The following is a 25,212-nucleotide window of genomic DNA, read 5'->3' as shown; positions in this document are numbered from 1 at the left end:
AATGATAAAGTATGGAAGAGATCTTCTAGATCTGTGAGATTCTATGGGCAGGGATTATCAACTTTCTGCCTCTTCCAAAATATAACTTTAATAGTGTTCCCATACAACACCTGATTTCTGAGAGAGGCTGCATACCAACGAGGCTGCCACATCAGTTAGCTACAAAAGGTACTTCCAGGTAAATCACTTAACCAATGATTTGCCTTTCAATGCATTCCAAGAGCCTCTTTTATTTTTTTTTTTTTAATTTTAATTTTTTTTTTTTTACAAGAGAACAAATCTACACCTTTATTTACTTTTCATTAAATTTAAATCCTTGAGGGGTACAGCATCACATGGATTCTGTGGCCAATGGCTTTAGCAGGAAGGTTGCTTCGGTATTTGGCACGAACCATGCCGCTGTTTCCATGAGCACGAGTTACTTTTCCCCAGATTACTCTGGTTTTGTTTGGTTTGCCACCAGGAGTCACTGTGTTGTTCTTTGCTTTGTACACGTAAGCACATCTCTTGCCTAGATAGAATTCCGTTTCATCTCGAGCATATACACCTTCGATTTTAAGAAGAGCTATGTGCTCCCTCTGGTTGCAGAGACCCCGCTTATAGCCAGCAAAAATGGCCTTGGACCACAGCCTTCCAGACATTATTCGGCGTTTTAGAGGAGTCCTGTTCCCAGCAGACCTCACTTACTTGCACCCAAAGTTCAGCAACAAGAATTCCACTCCCCAAGAGCCTCTTTTAAATACAGTTTCCACACTGAATTGAAATTATTCACAGATATCTATCCCTTGGGACATGAGGGCTTCATGAGGGCTGAGCCCTTGCTTCTCCTTCCCATCCAGTCCTTATCAGAGTGCTTAGTGCACAGCTGATATTCTTAAATATGTGTTCAATCACTCACTTCACAGTGGTATTGATTATTTGCATTTTGGAATGAACAAAGCTATAACAAGAAAAGCCTTTTTTTAAAAAGCACTGTTTGATAGACACAGGTTACTCATGGCCTGACACTTCAATGTCTCCCTCTGCCCCAGTCCTGCTCTGCTCCCTTCCTTTCACAGGTGTTGACCCCAAATCAACATCATGTACACAAAGCCTGTTTTAACACCCTCTTCCAGAGAATTCAACCCACAACTGCCTGGAACTAAAATCTAAGACAAAGCAGACTTCAAGGCCAAACACTTTTATGGTTTCTGCAGAAATGTCAGGTCTTCAGAGAGACCTTTGCTGACCCCCCTTCCCCAGAATAGGTACCCTCCATCACTCACCCCTACTCCGCCCATCTTCGTCCCCCTTAGTTTGCTTTAGTTTTCTTCCTAACAATCTCTCTTCCTAGATTGTTCAGTTGCTTACTGTGTCCCAGTACTAGAAGATAAATTCCATAAAGCAAAGACTATGACTTGTTCATTGCTGTACGCCCAGCACCTGAGAGCATGCCTGGAATATAGTAGGCATTTGATAAATATTTATTGAATGAATAAACCATTGCTAGATTTATTATCTTCGAAACATAAAGGGAAAACCTAAAAGCCAGTTTCCATATATTGAAATTTTAATAAGAGTTTCTTTCTATGGTTGAATTAAAAAAAAAAATCACTGAATGTACCAAATCGTCTCAGCAGTTAATTGGATTCAACTGTTATGACTATAAGCCTTTGTGCAATCATGGAAATGATTACTAATTCATAAATCCCGAACAAATAAAAATCTGAGGCAGACCTAAGAGGACCATCATCCACCTTCCCTTCTGTAGTTTGGTTTGGCTTCCATGTAAACTCTTTGTGTTTTGTTTTGTTTTTAGAGAAAACTCTAAGAGTATTTGTTTCAGGAAGATCTCTTTCTCTCCTGGGCTAGAAAGGGAGATCATAAGAGAGAAGAAAAGCAATGGCCAGAAAGAGAAGGGTGGAGTATTATTCAGTGTGAACTTGGTCTATTCATTAATTCATTTTAAAAATATGTATTTAGAAGAATGCATTGGGGGCTCCTGTGATCTGAGCATAATGCTGGACTCCTTACTTCTATGGAGCATATGCTAGTAGGGGAGACAGAGAACAGACAAGCTAACAGGTCAGCAAAGCAAAATCTTTTCAGGAAAAAAATTAGAGTGCTATCTATGATGAAGAGTAAATGGGGGTAGGGTGGGATTAGAGTTAAAACACGATAATCACTTTCCTTAAGAAGGTGTCATTTAGGCTGAGACCTGTAGAACAGAAAGGAACCACCCATGCAGTGAGCTGATGGAAGAGATTCCATGCAGACGGAGAATAATAAACAAAGATCGTGAAGCAGGAATGAACTTGGTGGTTTGAGCAGGGCAAGGACTAGCATGAGACACTCACCTAGGTTATAGAATTAAAGGGAGTGCCAACAACCTCAGTAATTGAGATAAATGAGATTTTAATGCAATATTTTGAAAATAAAATTATCAGTATGGGAAATAAAGACAGGTTGAGTATTACTGATTTCCCTTTGCCAGAAGCTCCAAAAGAACTTGGCATAACACTGGTATTGATCCTATCTTTAATTTTTTGATATTTTATGAGTCATTCACCTCACACTAGTCTCAGCTCTGGGAGTGAGAAATAAAAGCAAGGAAGTGGGGCTGGAGGGTAGTAAGTGAAAGGGGAGGGAAGCAGGGTCCACAAGCTCCAGGCCCTTGCAGATGTATGGATTTTATTCCTGGAGCCATGGAAGTCAATGAAATGATTTAAGCAAAGGCATGCCAAGCTTCTGTTGGCATTTTACAAGATCAGATGTGCTGTAGGTATCAGAGCAGAAGTGGAGTGACTGACTAGAGAGGAGCTTACATAGGCGTTGCCCTAGCTAGATGTGGTGGAAGTGTATATTCAGAAATAGAAACAAGGCTTCCTGGCATAGTAGATTGGAGAGAATGCAACAAGGCAGAACACACAGTAACTCTTCCTTTCTGGCTGGAGCTGAGGAGATGGTGGCATCATTTAATGAACGGGGTGAATAAGACTGAGGAGAGACCAAAAGAAGTGAATCAAGAATTCCATTTTAGTTTGTTTACATTTGAAAAGCCATTGAACCATATACTATGTAAAGTACACAACTGGAAATGCAAGTTTAGGTTTCAGAGGAGAGATCTGAAGCAGAGTTAAAAATCTGGGATTAAAACAACATGGAGGAGCACCTGGGTGGCTCAGTGGGTTAAGCCGCTGCCTTCGGCTCAGGTCATGATCTCAGGGTCCTGGGATCGAGTCCCGAGTCGGGCTCTCTGCTCAGCAGGGGGCCTGCTTCTCTCTCTCTCTCTCTCTCTGCCTACTTGTGATCTCTGTCTGTCAAATAAATAAATAAATTCTTTAAAAAAAAAAATAAGGAGATGACTGTTAGAGCTTTGGAAACAGATCAGACCAGGGAGGAGAGACTTGAGAACAGCATTTTCAAACTTAACCACTCATTACAGTTAATATTGCATCATGCCACATCTCAGCTCTGATACGTGTAGAACTCTGTATCAGTATAATTCTCTTTGCCTGCCCCCATACCCTTTGTGCCATTGTCAACCCATTCTTTACTTCTACATTCTTCATAAACTCTACCTTAAAATGTTACTATTTTTGCTTTCAAGAGTCAAATGTCCTTTAAGAAAATTAGAAAAGTCATATTCTTTTATATGTACACATTTACCATTTTGTGTGCTTCTCATTCCTTTCTATGCACAAGTTTCCAAATGGTTCCATTTCTCTTCAGTCAGAAACATTTAGCTGTTCTCATTATACAATTTACTGGCTACATATTCTCTCAGCTTTCAATTACCTGAGAATGTCTTTATTCCACTCACATTTTTAAGAAATATATTCTCTAGATATAAGATACAAAGTAGAAAGTTTGGGTTGTATGGTGCCAGGGTAGCTCAGTCAGCTGGGCTTCCAACTCATAGCTTCAGCTCAGGTCATGATCTTGGGGTTCTGGGATTGAGACCCACATCAGGCTCTACATTCAATGGGGAATCTGTTTCTCTCTCCTTCTCCTTCTGCCCCTCCTCCCACACATACTCACTCACTCTCTAAAATAAAAAATCTTTTAAAAAAGGGAGAGAGAGAAAAATTTAGGGTTTCCCCCCTTCCTCATTTTCAGAACTTCCAAGATGACATTTCATCATATGGCAGTCTGCATTGTTTTTTGATGAAGACCAGCTGTCATTTATCTCATTTCCTCTGGAATGTGACATTTCTCTCTGGCTGCTCTCAAGATTATCTCTTCTTCTTTGTGTTTCAGCATTCTGACCATGATATGCCTAGGTGTGAATTTCTTTGTATTTATCTGCTTGGAAATCATGGAGTTTCTTGAATACCTAAGTTGATGTTTTTCATCAAATCTGAGAAATCTAGACCCTTATTTAACATTTTTTTTCTATCACACACTCTTCTCCTTTTTATACTCCAATTACACATATATTAGACCATTTGATATATTTTGTATACCCCCCAAGGCTATGTTTATTTGACTTCAATCCCTTTTTCTCTGCGTTCTCCAGATTCAGTACTTTTTATTGATCTGTCTTTAATCTCACTGACTCTCTATTTTGCTATCTTCAATCTGATATTAATTCCACCTGATGAATTTTTTAAGTTATTATAACTTTTTAGTTCTAGATTTTCAAAAATTATATAATATAGAAGAAGAGATGGAAGGTGCAGAAGAGAAGGGAAATGGGATCTAGTGAAAAAGAGGAGATTTACCTTTAGCAATTCCATAATGAAAGAGAGTAAGAAGAGGAGACAGGTACGATGAAAATTGAATTTTAGCTTCTATCCCGAGGACATTTCAGAACTCTGTTCAATAGCTTCTGATTTTTCAGTGAAATATGAAGCATGTTGTCAACTGGAAATGAAGGGAGAAGCTTGAGATAGAAGATGGTAATGAATTGCTATCTTCAACTGTAAAAAGTTTTCTTTATTAGGTACTTGAGTGCAGTTTGCTATACAGAGATTGTTTTCATGATTTTCTCACAGTACCGAGCTACATGGATGGAGAGAAGCGAAAGTTTTGCAGACAGGCGTGAGAGAGACAGACAGTGGCAACAGGCTTGAGTGCACTTATTACCCTGGATAAACTAAAAAATGGAGAGAGAGCAAAATGAAGACACAAAGGAACTGACCACTTGTAGGTAAGTGTTAGGATCACTGAAGTGAAAGTCATGCTGGGTTCAAAGACCGGGGGCAGTGAGGGTGGAGGCACCAGGAAGCCTTGGGAGCCATCAAAGGATGGGGCATTTAAAACTGAGAATTTTAATTTGGTACAGTTTTTAGTGACGAGACATTCAGGCTATGAACATGAGAGGCGTTTGTGGTGGAATAAATCAAAGAACTGAGCTGTTGGGGGGCATGTGGATAATAGGGCTTAGGGAGGTAGAACTGTGAGCCAAAAGGTAAACTGGGTACCAGGGAAGGACGATGGGTGGAGGAGAGATGCTAGAGGTACCAAACAGTGTGTAGAAGAGTCCAGGTTATAATGGATACTTGAAAAAGAGAATGGGACATCTGGAAAAATCTGATATAAATAGGGATGAAACATGACAGGACAGGTTTTGAAGGTCCCTAAGAAGGTGAGAACTCACTTCTAGAATTATATACCTAAACATTTTGTTCCTTTTGTTCAAAAGCATTCTGGCAGAAAATGATTTGTGAAAACAATGAGCAATTCTTCCGAAGGTCTCTGACACAGGCTTAAGTAAGCTTATGATAAACTCTACTTCAATAGTGATAGCTAATCTACCAAAAGTTTTTTTGTTTTTGTTTTTTTTAACTCATGGCCTGTGTCTGGTTTTGAGGTTCCCCAACCAACCCTAAATCAGGTAACATAATAAACTTAATAAATGTACAGATGGAGATTTTTCTATTTAAAGGAGAAATTAGGGGTGTCTGAGTGACTCAGCCAGTTAAGCATCTGCCTTCAGCTCAGGTCATGATCCCAGGGTGCCAGGATTGAGCTTTGCACTGGGCTCCTGGCTCAGGAGGGGGCCTGCTTCCCCCGCCCTCTGTCTGCAGCTCCCCCTGTTTGTGTTCTGTTAAATAAATAAATAAAATCTTAAAAATGTAAATAAAGGAGAAATTAGTCTTAGAACTATTTTTATCAATCAACACACATCTGGGTTTGTTCAGGAACAAAGCAGCAGCATGTACCCAGAAGCACTATCACAATGAGAGTATTGCACTCAAACATAGTCTGGAGAAACTTACTGTACTCATATTTTGGAGCAGTGAAGTAAAATCAAAGAGGAACATATATGTTGGAACTTGAATTTAACATGTCCAGCGCAGCTCCTTAAGAAAACAGCCCAGCTTCCTTCATGCTTGTATGCTAAACAAGCAAACTACAGCATGCTTTTTAAAAATCTCTTTATTACACAAAGGAAGAACAATAAATTCATCATCTCATTTGCCTGAAAGAATGCTCTGAAAGTGAAACCAATCACGTTTATAAAATAGGTGCTTATTCCATGTACTCCACTTTTTTGACAATTTGTATTTAGATTTCTTTCTTTTGTTCTCTCTCTCTCTCTTCCTTCCTTCCTTCCTTTCTCTCTTTCTTTCTTTTCTTCCTTTTTTTTTCTTTTCTTTCTTTCTTTCTTTCTCTTTCATCTTCCCTGCCACCTTAGGGCAGAACCTGTTGTGACAAAGACTAATCAAACCTTGTTCATGGCCTCAGGGTCTCACCGATAGCATGTATTTAAGAAAGTATTTGTAAACATGTATTTGTTGACTGAATGAATGTAGACAAGCAAAGAAGACAACTAATGTCTGGGAAGGAAACTAAAGCTATAACCTCTTAAATCCAAGATCTCTGATAGAGTTATAGTTTGCCTCCTCCATCTGTTTCTCATAAAAAGTAAGAGTTAAAATAATGCCATGAGTAAGAAAAACAGTCAGTTCCACTCTTAAAACTAAGTTTTGAATAACACTGCCCTGAAAGAGAGAGTCTTACTGCTACTGGACAAAGAAAACGAAGAGAATTTACTGACTCCCAACAATGTGCTAAGGTGTTGACTAGATCAAAATGTTGTAAGAGTTCTTGCTGGACTTGTAGAAATATGGAGGCCTTCGAGAGTTGGTCTCTGTCTTGGCTCAGGCTCCTATAACAAAAGGCCACAGACTGGCTAGGTGGCTTATAAACCACAGACATTTATTTCTTACAGTTCTGGAATGTAGAAGTCCAACATCAGGGAGCTGGCATGGTCAGGTTCTGGTAATGGCCCTTCAGATTGGGGTTGTATCCTTGTTGTATCCTCACATGGCAGAGTGTGAGAGAGCTTTCTGGGCTCCCTTAATAACTAATAGCTAACATATAAATAATCTTACCAGTTTACAACTACGTATAACTAATAAATTATAACTAATCCCATTCATGAGGATTCTACCCTCATGACCAATCACCCACCTAAAGCCCCTTCTAAACACCATCACACTGGCCATTAGGATTTCACCATATGAATCTGGGGTGCAGTGGGGACATATTCAGTCTATAACTTTCTCTTGGGACTCTACACTGAGCATAGGATCTCTTGGCATATTGTAGAGATTTGGTCCAGGATGACAAAATGGAGATGTCCCAGTTGGCACTAGCTGCACCATTGGGAGTTCAGTCCTCTCTTCGTGGCTGCCATTTCATACGGCTGCGTATACTAACAGCTTTTCCACTTCAACAGAAAACAAAAAGAGACACATTGTATCTCATTTGAAGGGGAAAGAGGAATTTGGTGTATGAACATACACTTTTAAAAGAAAAAATGTTGAGACACCTGAGTGGCTCAGTTGGTTAAGCGGCTGTCTTCGGCTCAGGTCATGATCCTAGCGTCCTGGGATGGCTCCTTGCTCAGCAGGAAGTCGGCTTCTCCCTCTGCCTCTGCCTGCCACTCGTCTGCCTGTGCTCACTCTCTCTGACCAAAATAATAATAATAATAATAACAAAATAAAATTTAAAATGTTGTGAATTGGCAATGTAGTCAACATACAGAAATTAGTGTATCAGAAATTGTAAAAAACAAAATCCAGATTTTACCTCCAAAAATGATATAGTGAGACTGCCCACGTAAAAGGTGTGGTAAAACACCACCTGTGCCTTACCACACGGCTATCATCATAAGTACTTCCCCACATGGCCCTCTGCAGCCCTAGCACTTTGTACTGCTTTGTGCACTCCCTTAGTGGACACTTTCACATACATGACTCTTGTTTTTCTCATTATCATAACAATTTACAAAAGGAGGAGATGTGCTTCCTCCTTTTCTTCTCTTTCCTCTATGTCTCTGCCTTTCCGTTGTCTTTCCAGCCTTCTTTCCAACTTTCTCTTTATTTAGTTTCCAAAGAGCTTGTCTTAATTCCTGTCTCTATTTACCACCAGATCCTCATCCTCACTGTGAACTTCCCGGTGCTCTGAGAATCTGAAGACTTTATTGGGTAAAGGGAAAAGCAGATGGATGCAGAAGGAACAGCAAGAATTGATCTTAGAGGAGGGGTAGGAGTCCCTTAATGCCAGGTCTTCTTCAGTGCTGCCCTGTGAGGAAATGGTAGTTTTGTTCGAAAACCCCATACACCCCAGGGCAGGAAAAGAGTCTCAGGCCATGGACTGAAAAACAAAGGATCACACCTGCTCTCATAAAGGTGGGGAAAAAAGAGCTCATGTAGATGTTGCATGTAGCCAAGACTAGAAACACCTTGGAACTATCTACCTGTCGTGGCACCTTAGCAATGCCTGAGGAAACGTGTGTTTAAAACCCCAAAGAGTTGGTTTTTGGACCCCAGTTCTGGCTAAGCTTGGAATGACCTTAAATGAGGAAAACAATTGAAAATAAAGACTTCAGAAAAAGATATGACAGAGGATGAAGATGAAGATATGCTCAGTGGCCCTAGATCAGCCAAACTCTCTTTCCTTAGTGGAAAATTATCATCCCAGATGGCCAGCTTATTGGACTTCATTTCTGTGCACATCTCCATGTCACTGCAGCTTCAAGCAATGGTTGGCATGACACCAAGTGGCCTGATCATCAGTGTTTCAGCCGTGTAAAGGCAGCAACAACTACCCCCAAACTAAGAGGCCTATTAGTGGACTAAACAGGTTTCTGAATTCCTGTCAAATAGAAGATTATCCAAGAAAAAAATAAAAGATTATTAAATTAGCCTCACATCCTGGGCAGAGTGACTATGGCTGGAGTTCTTGGAGAGATCCCAGGAAGGAGAGCATGTGAGAGAGAATGATATTATTTGTGATAGACAGAATGAGACTCCACGGCATTTAATATGAATATTTAAAGTAACGAGCTACTATTCCATGGCCTGAGCTGAAGCTGTGGCTGCCCAGACCAGAGCCGCTGGCTGGCCCAGAGGTCACATGCAGACAAATCTTGTCCACAGCAGAGCTCCGGGCAGCTCTCTCTGGAAGGAGAAGGAACATGTTCACTCAGTGCATAGGGCGGCCCAGAAGGGCTTGAGTTCACATCCAAGGGTGACCTCAGCCAACAAAGGGTGGGAATTATTGGAAAAATGCCTCAGGTTCCTCACTCCTCAAAGAGACCATTCTGAGGTGTGACCCTTTATCATAAGGTCACCCTTTATCAGTGACCATTTATCATAAGGTCCCAGGAAGATTGCATCCCAGTTGCCCACGTGGTAACCTCCTTCCTCCTGTTCTCTTGAGTGGCTTTGTCTTCTTCCTGTCCTGCTTCCCCACCCCCTCAGTGTTTCTTGGGACTAGATGATAAGGGAGAAAGGAGAGACTACCACCCAAATTCCTTTTTCAGAGCTTGCTTTTAGGAAAACAATTAAAACTTGAGGAAATAAAATTTAAAACAATTGTTAACAGTAGAAAGGGATGTATCTGTTTAATCTCCCTATACATCTAGCTCTCTACAAGACTTCGGTCTTTGGAGAAAGGAACCATGTCTGTATTTCTTGCACCTCCCATATCCTCATACCTGTCAGGTTCTTAAATATTTGCTGAATAAGTGAATGAGGTACCAGAAAATATCCATTTAAGCTAGCAAATTCAAGTTCTGGTTCAAGAAGACGACATTGGAAGCCTGACTCACCTCCTCTCACAGACACACACACAGTGAGTTAGTTGATAGTTAGAGACAGAAGTTTCCTCTGGGAAAAAACAACGACAACAACAACAACAAACAAAAATATCTAAAGACCACTGAAAAGGGAGAAGAGGCTGGGACACAATCTTGGCCCACCCCTGGCACAGCAATCTTCAATTGGAAAGGAACTCAAAACCTAGAGTTGTTCCTTATGGAGCCAAGTTTGAACCCCATTTCAGGCACCCCAACTTTTAAGACCTGCACCAGAGAAATGAACCCGCAAAACATCTGGCTTTGAAAACCAACAGAGCTCTCATCCTTGAAAACTGCAAGGCCCATAAGACTGTAGCCATCTGGGAAACCTGCCCCAGGGCCCACCCAACTCGGACAAAGGAGTCAGCCCAACATACACTGAAAGAGGCTTATTTACTTATATTATTAACACGAAGCACGAGAGACAGACAACTGAATTAACTCACGTTTATAGGAGCCTGCTAGAGTGCTCTCCGGAGGTCAGAGACTGGCGGGCGCCATCTTTTTCCCCTTAATACTTTCTTTTTCTTTTTTCATTTCTCTCCTTTTCTTTTCTTTTTCTTTTTTCTTAGTGGGTGCCATCTTCATACTCTCCCTCTGCCATGCTCCAGAGCACCAGTATCTCCCAGAAGAAAGCTCTGGCACCCATCTGGTGTCCCAATATTTGCAGCTGCATCCAGGGCACAGCCCTAGATTGCCTGTCTGCGGGACTATAACAACTGGCATCACTGAGAAAGAAGCTTCCACCCTTGTCTGATACCAGGACTTTTGCAGCTGCCGCCGGGGAACACTCTACCTAGCCTGGTTCCAGAGGCTAGCATGGTTTGCTTGAAAGTCCCACAGGACTATAACCAAGGAAGAAAGAATTCTTACACAGTTATCACTCCAAGACCCAGTGAGAGGCCGCGGTCCAAGGGGCTTGGCCTTCCTGGGAAGGAGACCTATTAGCTGATCCTCAGGGCTTTGGCCTGCACCTGTGGGGCAGGCTTCTCATTAACCCCTCATCTCAGGGCTGGTGGCAGTCCTTTCCAGAGACCTCGGAGAGGGGAGCTAGTGCCAGGCTTTCTCTCATGGCCTCATTTTTCACGGTGCTCCAGAGTGCCGGTGTCTCATGGGGAGAACCTCTTACACGTATCTGGTGCCCTGGTTTTTGGGGCAGCCACCCAGGGACACCCCATTATTAAAGTCACTCTCTGGGGGCCAGGTGGACTTGCCTTCTGGATCCCAAGGGGCTGTATCTATTATAGACTGTTTTTGGCAGGCTACCACCCCCAGGGCAGGGAGACTGAAACACATCTGAAACACACCCTCTGTCTTTCTGTGAAAGAGGCCCACTTGCTTGTCCAGGAGCTTTGGTCTATAGGGCAGGCCTCTAGCATGGCTCACATCTAAGGGCCTAATTCGCTGCTCTCTGGGAACTTGGGCTGGTGGACACCACCTTCCCACAATCCTCTGCCTTGCTAGAGCTCATCTTATCTCCCAGAGAGAAGTTTATACACTCATCCACAGCCCCAATTTCTATGACTGCCACCCAAGGGGACACCCCCAGATCACCTGGCTCAGGCTACCAAAGGGACTTAAGCTTGTGGCCCCACAAAAATGTATATATTGCAGACTTTAAAACCTGCTTCCTGAGGATCTGGCTTCTCCCTAGCCTGAATCGAGGTGCTGAGATCCTCCCCTAGGGGATACATCAACAGGTCTTAGCATATCCTCAACTATTGGGAATGTGCTGTTAAAAATAAAGTAGGCTGCCTGGACAATCACAAAAATTCAAGAGACAACCAAGAGCTGAGGTGGGTTGAACGACAGGGTTCACCTCTGATACCAGGCCACCCCTTCAAGACTTCAAGACTGGAGCAGTGGTTGTTTCTTCTACTGTGCAGAAACCAGCAAAGGGCCAAGCAAAAGGAGAAAAAAAAACAAAAAGAAAAAGAAAAAACCATAGAAATATGTTCCAAATGAAAAAACAAGATAAAACCTCAGGAAGAAAACTTAATGAAATGAAGATAAGTAGTTTACCTGATAAAGAGTTTAAAGTAATGGTCATAAAGATTCCCTCTGAACTTGGAAGAAGAAAGGATAAGCTCTCATATTTCCCTTCTGATAAGCACTATGCTCAGATTATTGGGTAAAAGCAAACTGGTGATAGTTATTGCAGCCCATGAAAAGTGGTAGCTACTTTGTAAAAAGACATCCACTTAGTTTTTTATAATGAAAAGCAAAGATGACCTCAGAGTCTAGGCCTACCAAGAGTTCCCTCAGGGATTATTCAACACACACTCTCACACCACACGCACACACACACACACACACACACACACACACACACACATACAACCTTCTAGTGCTGTACAAGGCAACAGCAACACCATACATGCAATAAAGGCATACAACACAACTAAGGCAAAATGCCTTTTCATTTCATACAGAAACATTCAGCAAAGCCCATTCTGGCTGGTGGAAGACACGCAGAGAGAATATTCTAGCAGGTAATACCTGTCCTCTCAATTAGACTGGCAGCTATCAGAGTGGAGAAATGTCTCAGACCCAGTGTTAAAAGACAATAAAAAGCTCCAAAAATAATTTCTATCCCTTCCTGCTCTCCTCATTTTTGCATCTTTCTCTTTTTACCACTCTCCCAGATTAACATCTGGAATAAGTTAAAGAATGGTCCAACATCAGTACATTCTTAGTTTTTCAGCCTTAGCTAACACTATGTTTCATATAATTACTTTTAAGTCAACTATAATGTGCCATAGGAGGTGGGGGTAGATCTCTTAAATGAAGTAGGCATGGAGTCCCAAGAAACAGACTATAAACCAAAGAGAAGAAAAGACTCCATCCTTTCTCTGTGCCAGGTACAAATGGATCCTCAAATAATTAAAGCATGGATATATCCAGTGGAGTTCTGGAGGCTGAGATGTTGTGAGCCAGGTAGAGAATGGGATGTGACCCATCAGCTGGCTGCTGGCCCAGGAAAGCAAGCCAGGGGCATGTTGGGACCTCATGGTGTGACCCTATGCAGCCACTTTGAGTATCAGTGGTCAGTTATTTTGTGTTGTACTTCTCCAAGATCATCTCACTTGCAATGAAGTTTTGTTCACACCTGTCAGTATGGTCTTAGCTCTGGAGCATTAAGGGAGAGGATTCATGTGCAGGGACCATGCCCTGCTGTCTAAGTCCTGAGTGGTGTTAAGAGGATCAGGCAATTGAGCAGACTGCTTTGGGGGTGGGGGACAAAGGGGAGATAGAGCAGAAGGACTTAGAGAATCAGCTCCTACAGAAAATAGCACTTTAGGAGAGTTCATGGAAATAGCTAAAATTGTTCTCTCATGGTTGATCCCCCAAGTCCCCTCCAAATGGGTGTGCTGAGCGTTTCATGGGTGTCTTTGGTTACATGCATCACAGCTCTTTGTTTTGAATGCCAATGTGCACATAATATTACTCAAGAGAAACCTTCAGGAGCAGGCAAGCTAGAAGGGGTTGTTCTCTCTCTTGAGTGTCCATTGCAAATATTGTCTAGACACTTCTCATCTCCCAATTATTTGGTGAGAAAGAACAAGTATCATTTATTGATTATGGTGCTGGTTCATTGCAATGACCAAGGTTAATGATTTGTTCATTTAAATAGTATGATGTGTTTGTGTTAACCATTATGGTCCAGGAGCAAATATTAAGGAATTTGAACTTTCAAACATCAACTTGAATTTCTCCTTGACCTTGGCATTTTATAATGTAATTCATCAATCCATGAATTCTTTACTGCCATTTGGACATCAACTTGTTGGATTTTACCTTTTATTTACATCTGGTAAGGTTAGTTAGTGGGTGTTAAATTCTAATTTTCTTGATCGATTTCTACAGCCTCTTTTTCTATACCATCCAAAACAAAACCTACACATAGATTTTGAAATGCATTGGAATTTGAATATTGAATGAGACAACATTTCTGAAATTTTGATCTTGGAATGTTTTTCTCAAAAAGGTCCTATACACAGATAGTCCAAATCTCTTAACCTTCAGAGCAGAAGAGACAACCCTTTAGCCAGCCCTTGACCTAATTCTGTTGAGTCCCAGAGCTGCCATTATTTATTGAAACATAAGCAGTTGGTTGGATGAATGCCCAGGGGCCTTGGCATTGTAGGTACTTAAATAAATCAAATGATCCAGAAAACTGGTATTATATGAGACCTCCACTTGAACTGCCACTCCCCCCATACCCACTGGTAAATCCAGAAGACAGGGAGGACCCTCATCCATTATAAGGGAGAGCAAGGCCAGGCAGAATAAGAGAGAGGGCCAGCCAGGCATGTCCAGTGGAAAGTGACATGGAGACCTTGTAATAATATCATGGTGGGAGCAGAAAGAGACCCTCCCCCCTTAAATGAGAAATGCTATTTAGATCATTTCTGGTGCAAACTTAACTTCTAAAATCCAGGCTGTTCCTCAGGTCCTTGCCCCGATGCTTTACCGAAGCATACAGCACAGGGTCAGGAAGAGACAAGAATTTACATTTTTAATCAGGTTATGATTCTCATAAGTTCTATCATTTTACTGAACACCTTTATCCCCGTGGTTTGTTCTTCAAAAATCTGGTTATCTTGCAGCCAGATAATTCTCAGAAATCTCCTCCTAGGAAAACTAAACCCTACTTGAGCATAATAAAGAAATGCAACCCCACTGTTGAAAAATTCAGGATAGAGGCAAAAAGGCCTAATTGAATATTGACCAAGCAAAGCTATCTTATTTGTTCCTTACTTTAATATTCTTTCTTAAAGCAAACCTTTTCAGTCTGGCTTTTGTTCTCAGTTAGAAAGACCCACTAGCAAGATCAACAGGAAATTGGAAATGCTGCATTAAAATATTTAGATCATAAGTCTCCAAAAGTAGAACCACATCTGTCTCCCGATTTAGTATGGATACTTGGAGAGACCAATGAATGTTATAATCAATTATCACAACGGCAATACCAGCAAACAGGCAGTGAGTTACAGCTTGAATACATTCAAGATGGACTTTACCTCCATGAGATTTAATTAAATGCTATGCATATAAATAATCTCACACATTCTAATTCCCTGCTTTACTCAGAGTAACCCTGGGCTTGCAGCATCTTGCTCTGTTGCATGACTAGGTGTTGATCTGAAAGCTGAGAACAACTAATAAAAGGGTCAGGCCCAAAGGAAAAGCAAGCATTCTGAGCTATCACCTCTATCATCTTCCTTGTGTCTCTGTGGATTTTATCCTTTTACAAACCCAACCTCCCTGGGCAGAACATTAGGACACAGAATGTTTCCCACACCACTTCAAAACTGTAAGCCACTGGAAGTGCGGTAGCTGGCAAGTCATGGTCTTCTTAATTGAAATCCAGCTGCTGGTGGAATCAATTTGATGTTGGAAGGGTTGTAAGAAGAAAGACCAAGAGAGGAAGAGGTCCCTGTATTGTACTTAGCTTTATAAAGATCCTCCAAGGTGTGTCTTCACATATTTCTGGGGATCCTGACCAGAGTACTTAGCCTACCCAGCTTATGAGGGAAATAGCCCTGCCTTGCTGTGTTGCAGAGAGAGAGAGTCCCAGGGAGCACTGCTCCTGCACCTGTGAGCCACACTCCCCCTACCAACACTTGGACTGCCGTTCCTGAACTGGGGTAGCCAACCTTTAAAAGGATGAGGGCCTGTGTAGGAGTCTGGCAGAGAAATGACTTCCAGAGCAAGGAAGTGCTGAATGATTCAGATTGTGCAGTAGGAGTCAATGCAGAAAGGTCATGAGGTCAAGAAGAGATAAGGGCCCAGAGAGCCAGAGTCATGAAGGCTTCAAATGTCTGAGTAAAGCAGAAGCTACAGAACAGAGCGAGCCAGACAGCCAGTCCTTAGGAGGAGGGGCAGAATGAGAAGACATCAAAAAGTGGTATAATTGGAAAGTCACATTAAAAGGCAACACAGTAGAGAGGATATCCAAATGTTCCTGCTTTATAAGGGTCTTGAATCCCAGTGGGCCTTAGTTCTAGTCTCAAAGAGACCTGGTTAAGCCAGGTTATATTCTGCCAAGAGGCCTGCTTCCCACACTTCTTATAGGTGAGAAGCTTTCTTTTCCCCACATATAAAAGCTAAGAAGCAGATGAGTTAGGCTAATGCTCTTCTGGTGGTAGGCATATTAAAGTCTCCTTATGTGACAAGCATCAAGGACAGTATAGGAACACTTGAGATGAATTTACTTTTAACTGTCAAGTGCGGTAGAACTGTTACCCATCAGCATCTTGAGATGAAGGCCAAAAAAAAAAAGGATAATTAAAACTAGCCTTTCAAATAAGCATCATTGCAAAGGTTACAAAACACTGCAGTCATGCCAAACTTGGTGAAATCAATTTCCATTTTGTTGCAGTGTGTGTCAGGCAGAGATTGCTGAAACCAACCAAATGAAGAGCATTGATAATTGGTATTAATAGCTTATATAAATTAATTTGCTTATTTGTCGAAAAGAAAATTCACCAAACAATTAATTATATGGAAGCCCCGCACATTGCGTAACAGACAGCATACATGTCCTACTGTTTTTAAAAATGAAAACAAGCACTTGAAGTTTCAGGATATACAACCGGTCCTTGAAAACTGAGAATCCCTTTGCCAGTAAGATGAAACTAGTTTGATGGGGAAACAGAAAGAGCATGTTAGTGACTTTAAAACCACAGAAAATATAAAGAGTAGTGTATTTAATGTAACTGAATGATTGAAAATAAAACGGAGATAACTAAGTCCACATATGTTCGCAGCCCTTTGCTGACAACCAGTACTTAAGGGTCATAACTTGATTTCCCTGCCATGCCCAGGAGGAGGGGGAGGAATAAGTAATAAGCCCAAATGGGACATCCAATACTGGTAACATGAAGTACTATGTGAAAAGGATTTCATGGATTCATGTCCATAGGTGTTTAGTGTTGGGCCCACCATGGTTTGCCTGCCATTGGCTCTAATGGGAATTAATATCCAGTGTGGGGGAGGGGAAGGAAGTTGAGGACCTCCTATGTCCATTTTTTTGTTTATAATCATATCTCTTGTCACACACCCTGGCCACCTTCAGTTCTTTAAGAGCTAAGTTAGAAGCTTTGAGGACTGTTGGGCTCTAGGCTTCTTTCTCTATTCTTCCTCCCTTCTTGCCTGTTCATTTTTGTTAAGGATTCTACCAGAGGTTGGTTTCTCCCTGCTCTCAACAAAGACAAGTATATCAAAAGTTGAGTACAATATCAGAGTTCTTAGAAATTTATCATAAAAATCTAGCAGGACTTCAGTCTCATGGAGCAAAACAAGGGGTGGGAAGAATCTGATTCTCAAATGGGATAATATATTAGATTGCAATGCCATTTTTTACTCCTGTCTTATAAATAATACACCTTCACACCTATCAACCCACACAATACCATCCACTCACTCTTGATCACAGAGAACCACAGAGAATAAGAGCCATCCTCATTCGACTACCTGGTCCCGAGTAGGTTTAGGATGTTAGGGCCGATGTCATTAGGACCCTGACTGCTCCTCCATTGAGCTCAATTCTCCAAACAGAGCCACAATGGCTGCAGCTCCCCAGGCATGTGTAACCTTTCAGGTCAGGTGCCACTGAACGCCAGCACAGATCCCAAGAGAGCAAAGTACTGTGAAGCCCCTCTGCACATGGGGTTTTCTGTGCAAATCTCAGACAGTACCTCCCTCAAGGCACTGCAGATTGCTGAGTAGAAGAGGTAAGTCCTTAGTAGGATTCTGCACATGCGCACTGAGAGCTGCACCCCGCATGCCCCAGTGTTGTCCCTGCATCGTTAGCGCATACACGCATCCACGTCTGACAGGCGACACCCAGCCACTTCAGGTAACTGTCTTTTCAGAGCAATTGATACTGAAATGGGGAAGGCTTGGCTTTGCCCCTTGCCTTGCTCCAAACTAGATAAAATCTAGCGTTCTTTCTGTTAAAAAAAAAAAAAAAATCAAGAAAGTTTTGCCTCAAACTATTTGACTGTCTTCTCCCTAACCAAGAACTCTTAAGTTTTTGCTATGTTCCTTTGTTTGCAATATGTGCTTCATTATCTTATTTAATCATGGATTATCTTTCCACTTAATTAAACTCACTTTTCACTTTGAAACTTTGTATTAAAAAGAAAAATACAGATGTCATGTAGAATTATTTTACTAATCTATTATATCAATCAAATAATTGCTCCCTGCCCCCAGGTAGTTAAAGATGAGACATTGTTGATCAAAATCTCTCTTATATCTTTCTTCAAATTCCAGAATTTTTAAAGCCAAGTAAGTATAAAAGACCCAGATCACAAACATTGCTAAAAAACATCTTCCAAAATCAATGTCAGACATTTGGATTTCTGATTAATTACAAGAAAAGATCCACCAAAAGGAATGTAGGCTTATATAAGGGAGGCAAAACGCTGTGTTCTTCCTTTACTTTTCAACTCAGTTATATCTTCATGTTTGTTTGTTGGATAACATATGGAAAGACTTTCCTTGTGAATCTGATCATATCCCTGACAAAAAGTCCTCTTTGGAGCACTGATGAATTCTAGTTTAATTAGTTGAAATGAAGATAATTAATATTCAAGACCATCTCTAACTCAAGATTGATTTCATAATAAGTCTTAAAATATTTAGAAATAACAAATGACTACTTTAGATTCTTCAGAGGGCATACAGAAAGAAAAAAAAACAAGAAAGCATGCTCCTGAGAAAACATTGTCTTCTAGATTGATTTAGAGTTGAGTCCCAAGGAGCAAGGAGCAGTAGGCCCTCAGACCTAATGAGAAATGCCATGAGTGGGATTAAAATCCATTCGGGACACTGAATCACTCAACAAATATTAAGAAAAATATCAAAGAAAAAGTATCTGAAGCTACTCCCTTTTAAGGTGGGTTTCTCAATTTTCTGCTTCTGCTCACCGAAGGATATTAGAAACATCTGTACAGGACAGAGGCCAAAATCTTGGAGAAATTGGTGTTTCTGAAGGGTTCCAGGTTCTTGCACAGAAAACAGATTCATTAAGTCCCCAGGATGTACTACACATTTTAGGAGTTATGTCTTACCCATTGCCATGGTCTGCAGCTCCTCCCCTATTTCTCTACATTTGCAAAGTACTATTGACTCAACAAAATGTGGTCTATGGAAACCAGATGCTCAAGGAAGAAAAGCTTCTCTCACAGAACAGTTCAGGATCTCCACTACTTGCAGATTTACAATGTACATTAACCAAAACTGCGGTGGAAATTGCAGTAGGTAGGAGAGCTTCTCTGTCTGGGTCTTTGTCTAGCTGGCCGTGTGGTTAGGGCAAGTCTGCACAGCTCTAAAGGGCTCAGCTCTCTCATCTCTGACGTGATGGTATTTTCTCAACCACCTTAACAACTGCCTCCAGACATAGCCTGACTGTGGAACAGACATTTCTGGCTGCCCACCGGATCCTCCTTTTAAATTCCTATTTGGTTCAGAGAGCTACCCTCTGCCAGGCAGCACACAGGACTCAGGCCACTGAGCTCCCTTTAGCTGAACTAAGCCAAGAGTCATCATATCTTGCTTGTGATTTGCTGGCAGCCTGGGAGAAGACCATCTTCTGTCCTTGGAAGTTGTCTTGTAATTTCCCTCCAACTGTTCCTCTGGACACCAGGAGGGCTGTATGGAAGAGCTAGAAGACAGGTAGGAGGTGACAGTTAAAAGAACAGTAGAGGGGGTGCCTGGGTGGCTCAGTGGGTTAAGCCGCTGCCTTTGGCTCAGGTCATGATCTCTCTCTCTCTGCCTGCCTCTCTGCCTACTTATGATCTCTCCTTCTCTGTCAGATAAATAAATAAAATCTTTGAAAAAAAAAAAAAGGCGGGGGGGGGGGGGACAGAGCTAGAACTGGTTGCTTAAGCCCAGTCTGAAACTCACTCTTCCTCTGGACTTCAGTTGTGTAAGCCAATATATGTATTTATGACAATTTGATTGGGACCCTGCCCGTCATAGTTGAGGTCATCCTGATAGATAAGACACTATAAAAGCTACACACCTTGGGGACCCTCAACAACCTTACCAGAATCTGTCTCTAGGACGTACTTACCCTGTGTTGCTTATCCTCCTTTAAAGAATATTTGCGTTGGATTTTGTTTTTAATCTTTAGCCACTGTGGATGAGCTCACCTTGCCCTTTACTTTGCCTTACTTCTTCCTGCCTCAGACAGCAGTCAGAAGCCCGGACATCCTGCTTGTAAGAAAGAGGCCCCAGTTTTCCCAGAGTTCCCACTCATCCCAGCCTCCCAGGACCATTCCCAGCACAGCAGCTCTGCCCAGCCTCAGGGTCTAAGCACTCCCATCCCTTTATCAGAGACCAATTTTCTTAGACCAAAAAAGTACAAGTTTGGAGGTTTTGGAGAAGTTGTGTGGTGGTCTCTGCATACACCTTAGTTATTGTTTCTAACACAATGCCCTCAGATGACCAGTATCCAAATCGCCAGTCTCATGATCAGATGCTTGTTAGAAATGCAGGTTCCCAGACTTGCTGAGTAGTACTCCTGGGTTCACAGCCTCGCCCACGGTTATCTCACATTCTGCATTACTCCAAAGACAGCTCAGCTTCCAGCCTCAGCATCTGATAAAACAGAGGCCGCAGCAGTGAGAGCAGGAACCTGGGGAAAGAATTAGGAGTCAAAGGGACAACCTGGAAGTGTGATGGGAAGGTGCTAGACGATTTCGAGTTCAGAAACTTGGAGTGGAACTGTGCCTGGAGGCAGATGCAAATTACGACAGGCATTTGCCCCCCAGCTTCCGTGACTTTGACCTTCATGCATGCTCTACTAGCTTTTGCTTCTGGCATGATTTGCACCCAGACATACCCAGCATCACGATGGATCCCTCCACAAATTGTAGAGCTGATGACAAAGTACTAGGTGAAGGATAAAATGTCCAAGCCCGAAAGGTCAAAGAGAAGTTTTATAAAATGGCAATCTACATGTCACAAAAGTTTTGCATGAAAGTTAGTACTTTCACAAATGTGAAATATGTTTCCCCGTCCCACAGCACACCTCATTTCCCAAGTCCACACCAGTTCATAGTGCTCATTTCACACTTTGTGTGGCTTTATAAGTTCTTTCCAGTAAAAAAGAGAAGACCACCCACTTCCTTCCTTTTTCTTAGGAAATATATTTTACACAGTGACTGACACAACAGAATGCAGATTATATGGGGAATAACGCCTATAACTTCTGACTAACTTCACTCAGATTTGGCTTTAGGGAAACTGTAGACACACCTGGGAAAAAAGTGTTCAGCACCATCTTTTTCTTTTTCATAAAATAATGGAATGGAAATTGAAACAATCTATTCTAGAATCTGTTTATTCTGGAGTCTATTCAAAATAGATATTTAACAGTTCATTCTCTCAGACTCTCTACATACCTAGAATTAATCCCCTTTTCTCCTTTATAACAAACCTACATCCTCTTCTCTGCCATTACTACTCCCGTTCTCATTGGGTATTTTTTGTTTTAAAGATTTTTTAAGAAAGTGGGGAGTGGTGCCTGGTGGCTCAGCTGGTTAAGTGTCTGCCTTTGGCTCAGGTCATGATCCCAGGGTTCTGGGATCAAGTCCCACATTGGGCTCCCTGCTCCATGGGAGTTTCTGCTTCTCCCTCTACCTTTGCCTGTTGATCTGCCTGCTTGTATTCTCTATCAAGTAAATAAATAGAATCTTAAAAAAAAGAAGAAGAAAAAGAAGAAGACACAGAGGGAGGGAGGGAGGAATGAACAGTGGGGTGGGGCAGAGGGAAAGAATCTCAAGCAAACTCCCCACTGGGCAGGGAGCCCCACACAGGGGTTTGATCTCATGACCCTGAGATCATGACCTCAGCAGAAATCAAGAGTTGGTGGTTAATAAACTGAGCCACCCAGGTGCCTCCTCCTTAGATATTTTGACACCAAAACAATTTTTCATTTTCTTGCTCACTAGGGGCAAATCAGTCTGAGGTCACACTTGCCCACCATTCCCAAGCCCTATGCAATGGTCTAAAAATTCATGTAATGGATTCTAACCCTGGTCTGAGTTCTTAGATTCTAGTTTTTAAATTACATTGCAAACACCAGAGTTAATTTATAATACACAGAGCTTTCATGTTAGAACTCAAATTCAGGTGTGAACATCTGGCCCTTCTGATCACCGATGTCACTCCCATCTCTATTCTCTAGGTTAGTAGTTCCCAAAGTGGATGTGAATCAGAATCACTGGAGGAGTTAGTTCAAAATAGATTTTGACACAAGTCTAGCATAAAAAATCTGATTTTCTCCCTTTCTTCCCTCCTTTTTCCCTCCCTTCCTTCTTATTTTTATTTATTTATTTTTTGTTTTTTGGCAAGCTCCCTGAGTGAATCTCATTGCAACCACCCAAGGACTCATTTACTGAAGACATTTGGGAAGCACTTCTCTGGCCCTAGTGCTTCTTACATGTGCATCAGAAACACCTGAAGGCCTTATTAAACTATAGACTAAACCCTCAAAGTTTCTTGTTCAACAGATCTGGGAGGGAGCCTGAGAACTGTGCTTTTCTAACAACTTTCCGGGTGATGCCGATGCAGGTCTGGGGACCACACCTGGAGAACCACAGCTCTAAACCAGGTTACTTGTACGCATGTTTATTAGTCATTAGGTTTTTTTTATTATTATTATTATGTAGCCAAGGACTGGGCTTCAGAGGAAGGAATTATCCTTTCAGATCAAGGGTAACACACCCAGCTGAACATCATAATCACCCAGGAGCTTTTAGTTTCTTTAATTTAACATTCAATTACTGGGATTAGGCTTATGCTTCACCCCAGAACTACTGAATCAATGTCTCCAGAATGCCCTGGTAATTTGTATTGTTTTGAAGTTACCCAGAAGATTCTGATTACATGGATTCGAGAACATGGCCTTAGACAAGCCAAACTAACTTACACTAAAAATTATCTGAAATTAAATTTTAATGGGGCATCCCGCATTTTCAATTGTGCATCTGGTACCCTTACTCAGCTGTATTTGCGAACAATTTATTTCCTCTGTGTGTTCCATCTTTTGCTCAACACAGCCCCATTTTAAATGCTCAAGGGGGTGGTGGTAAGAAGTGAAAGCCATGCAAACATGATATACTGGGTGAAGAAGAGAAAATTAAGATGTTTCCTCAGGAAAGAAACACACACACACACATACACACACGAAACTTCATTAATCTAGATAGCAGAAACAAAATCAGAAAGGAAAAAAAAAACTACTGTCTGCTAATGGTTTTTACCAGACGATTTGTCAATTATACAGTCAAAAGAAACCCTGGGGAATAAAAAGACACCAAAGATGCTATTAAAATGTTCCAAGTGAAGCCATATATAATTAATTTCAAACAAGCATAAGCTATGAAAACTCAAATACTTCAAGGTGCTGAGTGAAAGGAGGGATAAATCTACATCAAGCTTCAAAACTGTTGCTTCCAGGTGAGTCCAAGATTAAGCCAGAGACTGAGAGATAATGATGTCTGCTCCCTCCCTGTTTTATTGGAAGCTAAAGAGCCTTAAGAGGAGATGCTCCCAGGGCATCAAGGACGAGAAGAAACAAACATACAGCCCAGCACCTGACATCAGCACATAACAACCAAGAAACTGAATCGAATGAGTGAAACAAAACAAAAACAGAGAAGAAAAATTCACTGACACAGAAGACAAAGAATTCAAACCACCACACAGCCTGCATAACCACCATTAGTACCACGGTCCCTCCAAAGCAAGCAAATTTCTCTTGATGCTGTTCTGCCATTTCACAGGTTAGTCAGCAGCAAACTTCTACTGTGAAGGACAAGTTAATGAATCTTTTAGACTTTACAGACCATACACTCTCTGTTGCAGCTACTCATTCTTACTGTTGAGCATGAAAACAGCCATAGATACTTTGTAAATGAAGACACGACTGTCTTCCAAAAAACTTTACTCACAAAAATACATGGTTCTTATTAAAAACAAAACAAAACAAAACAAAAAAAAAACATGGTTCTTGTGAACTGAATGCTTGCATCCATTCAAAATTCATATGTTGAAACTTCAATTCCCAATTTTATGGTATTTGGATGTGTGGTCTTTGGGAGTTAGTTAAATCACGAAGGTGGAGTCCTCATGAATGGGACCAGAGCCCTTAAAAGGGAGTGAAGAGACCAGACTTTCTCTGCCCTGTATGAATGTAAGTAGATGGTGGTCTTCAAACCAGGAGGAGAGCCCTCACCAGATCTCTGACCTGTTAGCACCTTAATCTTGGACTTTTCAACCTCTATAACTATAAGGATTAAATGTTTTTAAGCCATATAATAAACAATGTATTTGTTACAGAAATCCAGCAGACTACAAGTGGTAGGACAATTAAAAAAAAAAAAAAAAGTGTTAGGACATGTTTGGTTCATGGACAATAGATTGCTGACTCCCATCATAGGTGAGCCCATGCAGCAAGGATAGCATCATTAATGCATTCTATGGAGTGCTCAGTGTTCTGAGGGTAGATGCTCAGTAAAACACCAAAAACAAAACCCAAAAAACTCCATTTGCTCATCCCCTGAACATACAAGGGTAGAGTGTTTGAAGATCACCCCAGTTGCAAAGGCAGGAAATCCAGGATTCTAGAACTAGAAAGAAGTTGTTAAAAAAGGGAAAGATGAGACAAAAGGACCAAACATTTTAGCACATTTTTAGAAAAGATCTCTGGTGATCCTGACATTCAGAGAAAAGTTGACCCTATGGGGGAGGGGGCCCCTTGACAGTTTCTTTGAAGTTTAGCTGCTACTGGGGAGGAGGCGTTGTTATCCTTCTGCATCAGAAAGACTTGGGGCACCTGGGTGGCTCAGCCTGGGATGGAGCCCAAGCCCCATGGCTGGGATCAAGCCCCCTCCCTCTCCAACTCCCCCTGCTGTGTTCCCTCTCTCACTGTGTCTCTATCAAATAAAATAAAATCTTTAAGAAAAAAAACCTTTAAGAAAAGACCTCAATTCACTAATTTGCATTGAACATCCCAAGAAGTGTCCTTTCCAAAAAAGAAAAAAGCTAGGTCACTTTGGCATGGAAGTTTATAATTTAAGCCAGAATATATCACCCATGGTACATGGAAACATGAC

At 41.5% G+C, this 25,212-nt stretch overlaps 1 pseudogene across 1 annotated transcript; it reads right to left on the bottom strand.

Moving 5' to 3' along the window:
* Window positions 1–293: 293 nt before the first annotated feature.
* LOC309844566 (large ribosomal subunit protein eL33 pseudogene) lies at window positions 294–675 on the bottom strand (annotated as a pseudogene). The gene has a single exon. The product of its transcript is annotated as a large ribosomal subunit protein eL33 pseudogene (transcript).
* Window positions 676–25,212: the final 24,537 nt, after the last annotated feature.

The sequence above is a fragment of the Mustela nivalis genome (genome assembly GCF_964662115.1).
Source record: "Mustela nivalis genome assembly, chromosome: 11".
Taxonomy (NCBI): Eukaryota; Metazoa; Chordata; class Mammalia; order Carnivora; family Mustelidae; genus Mustela; species Mustela nivalis.
The sequence above is the reverse complement of the archived record's forward strand: the minus strand, read 5'-3'. Positions and strand labels throughout refer to the sequence as shown.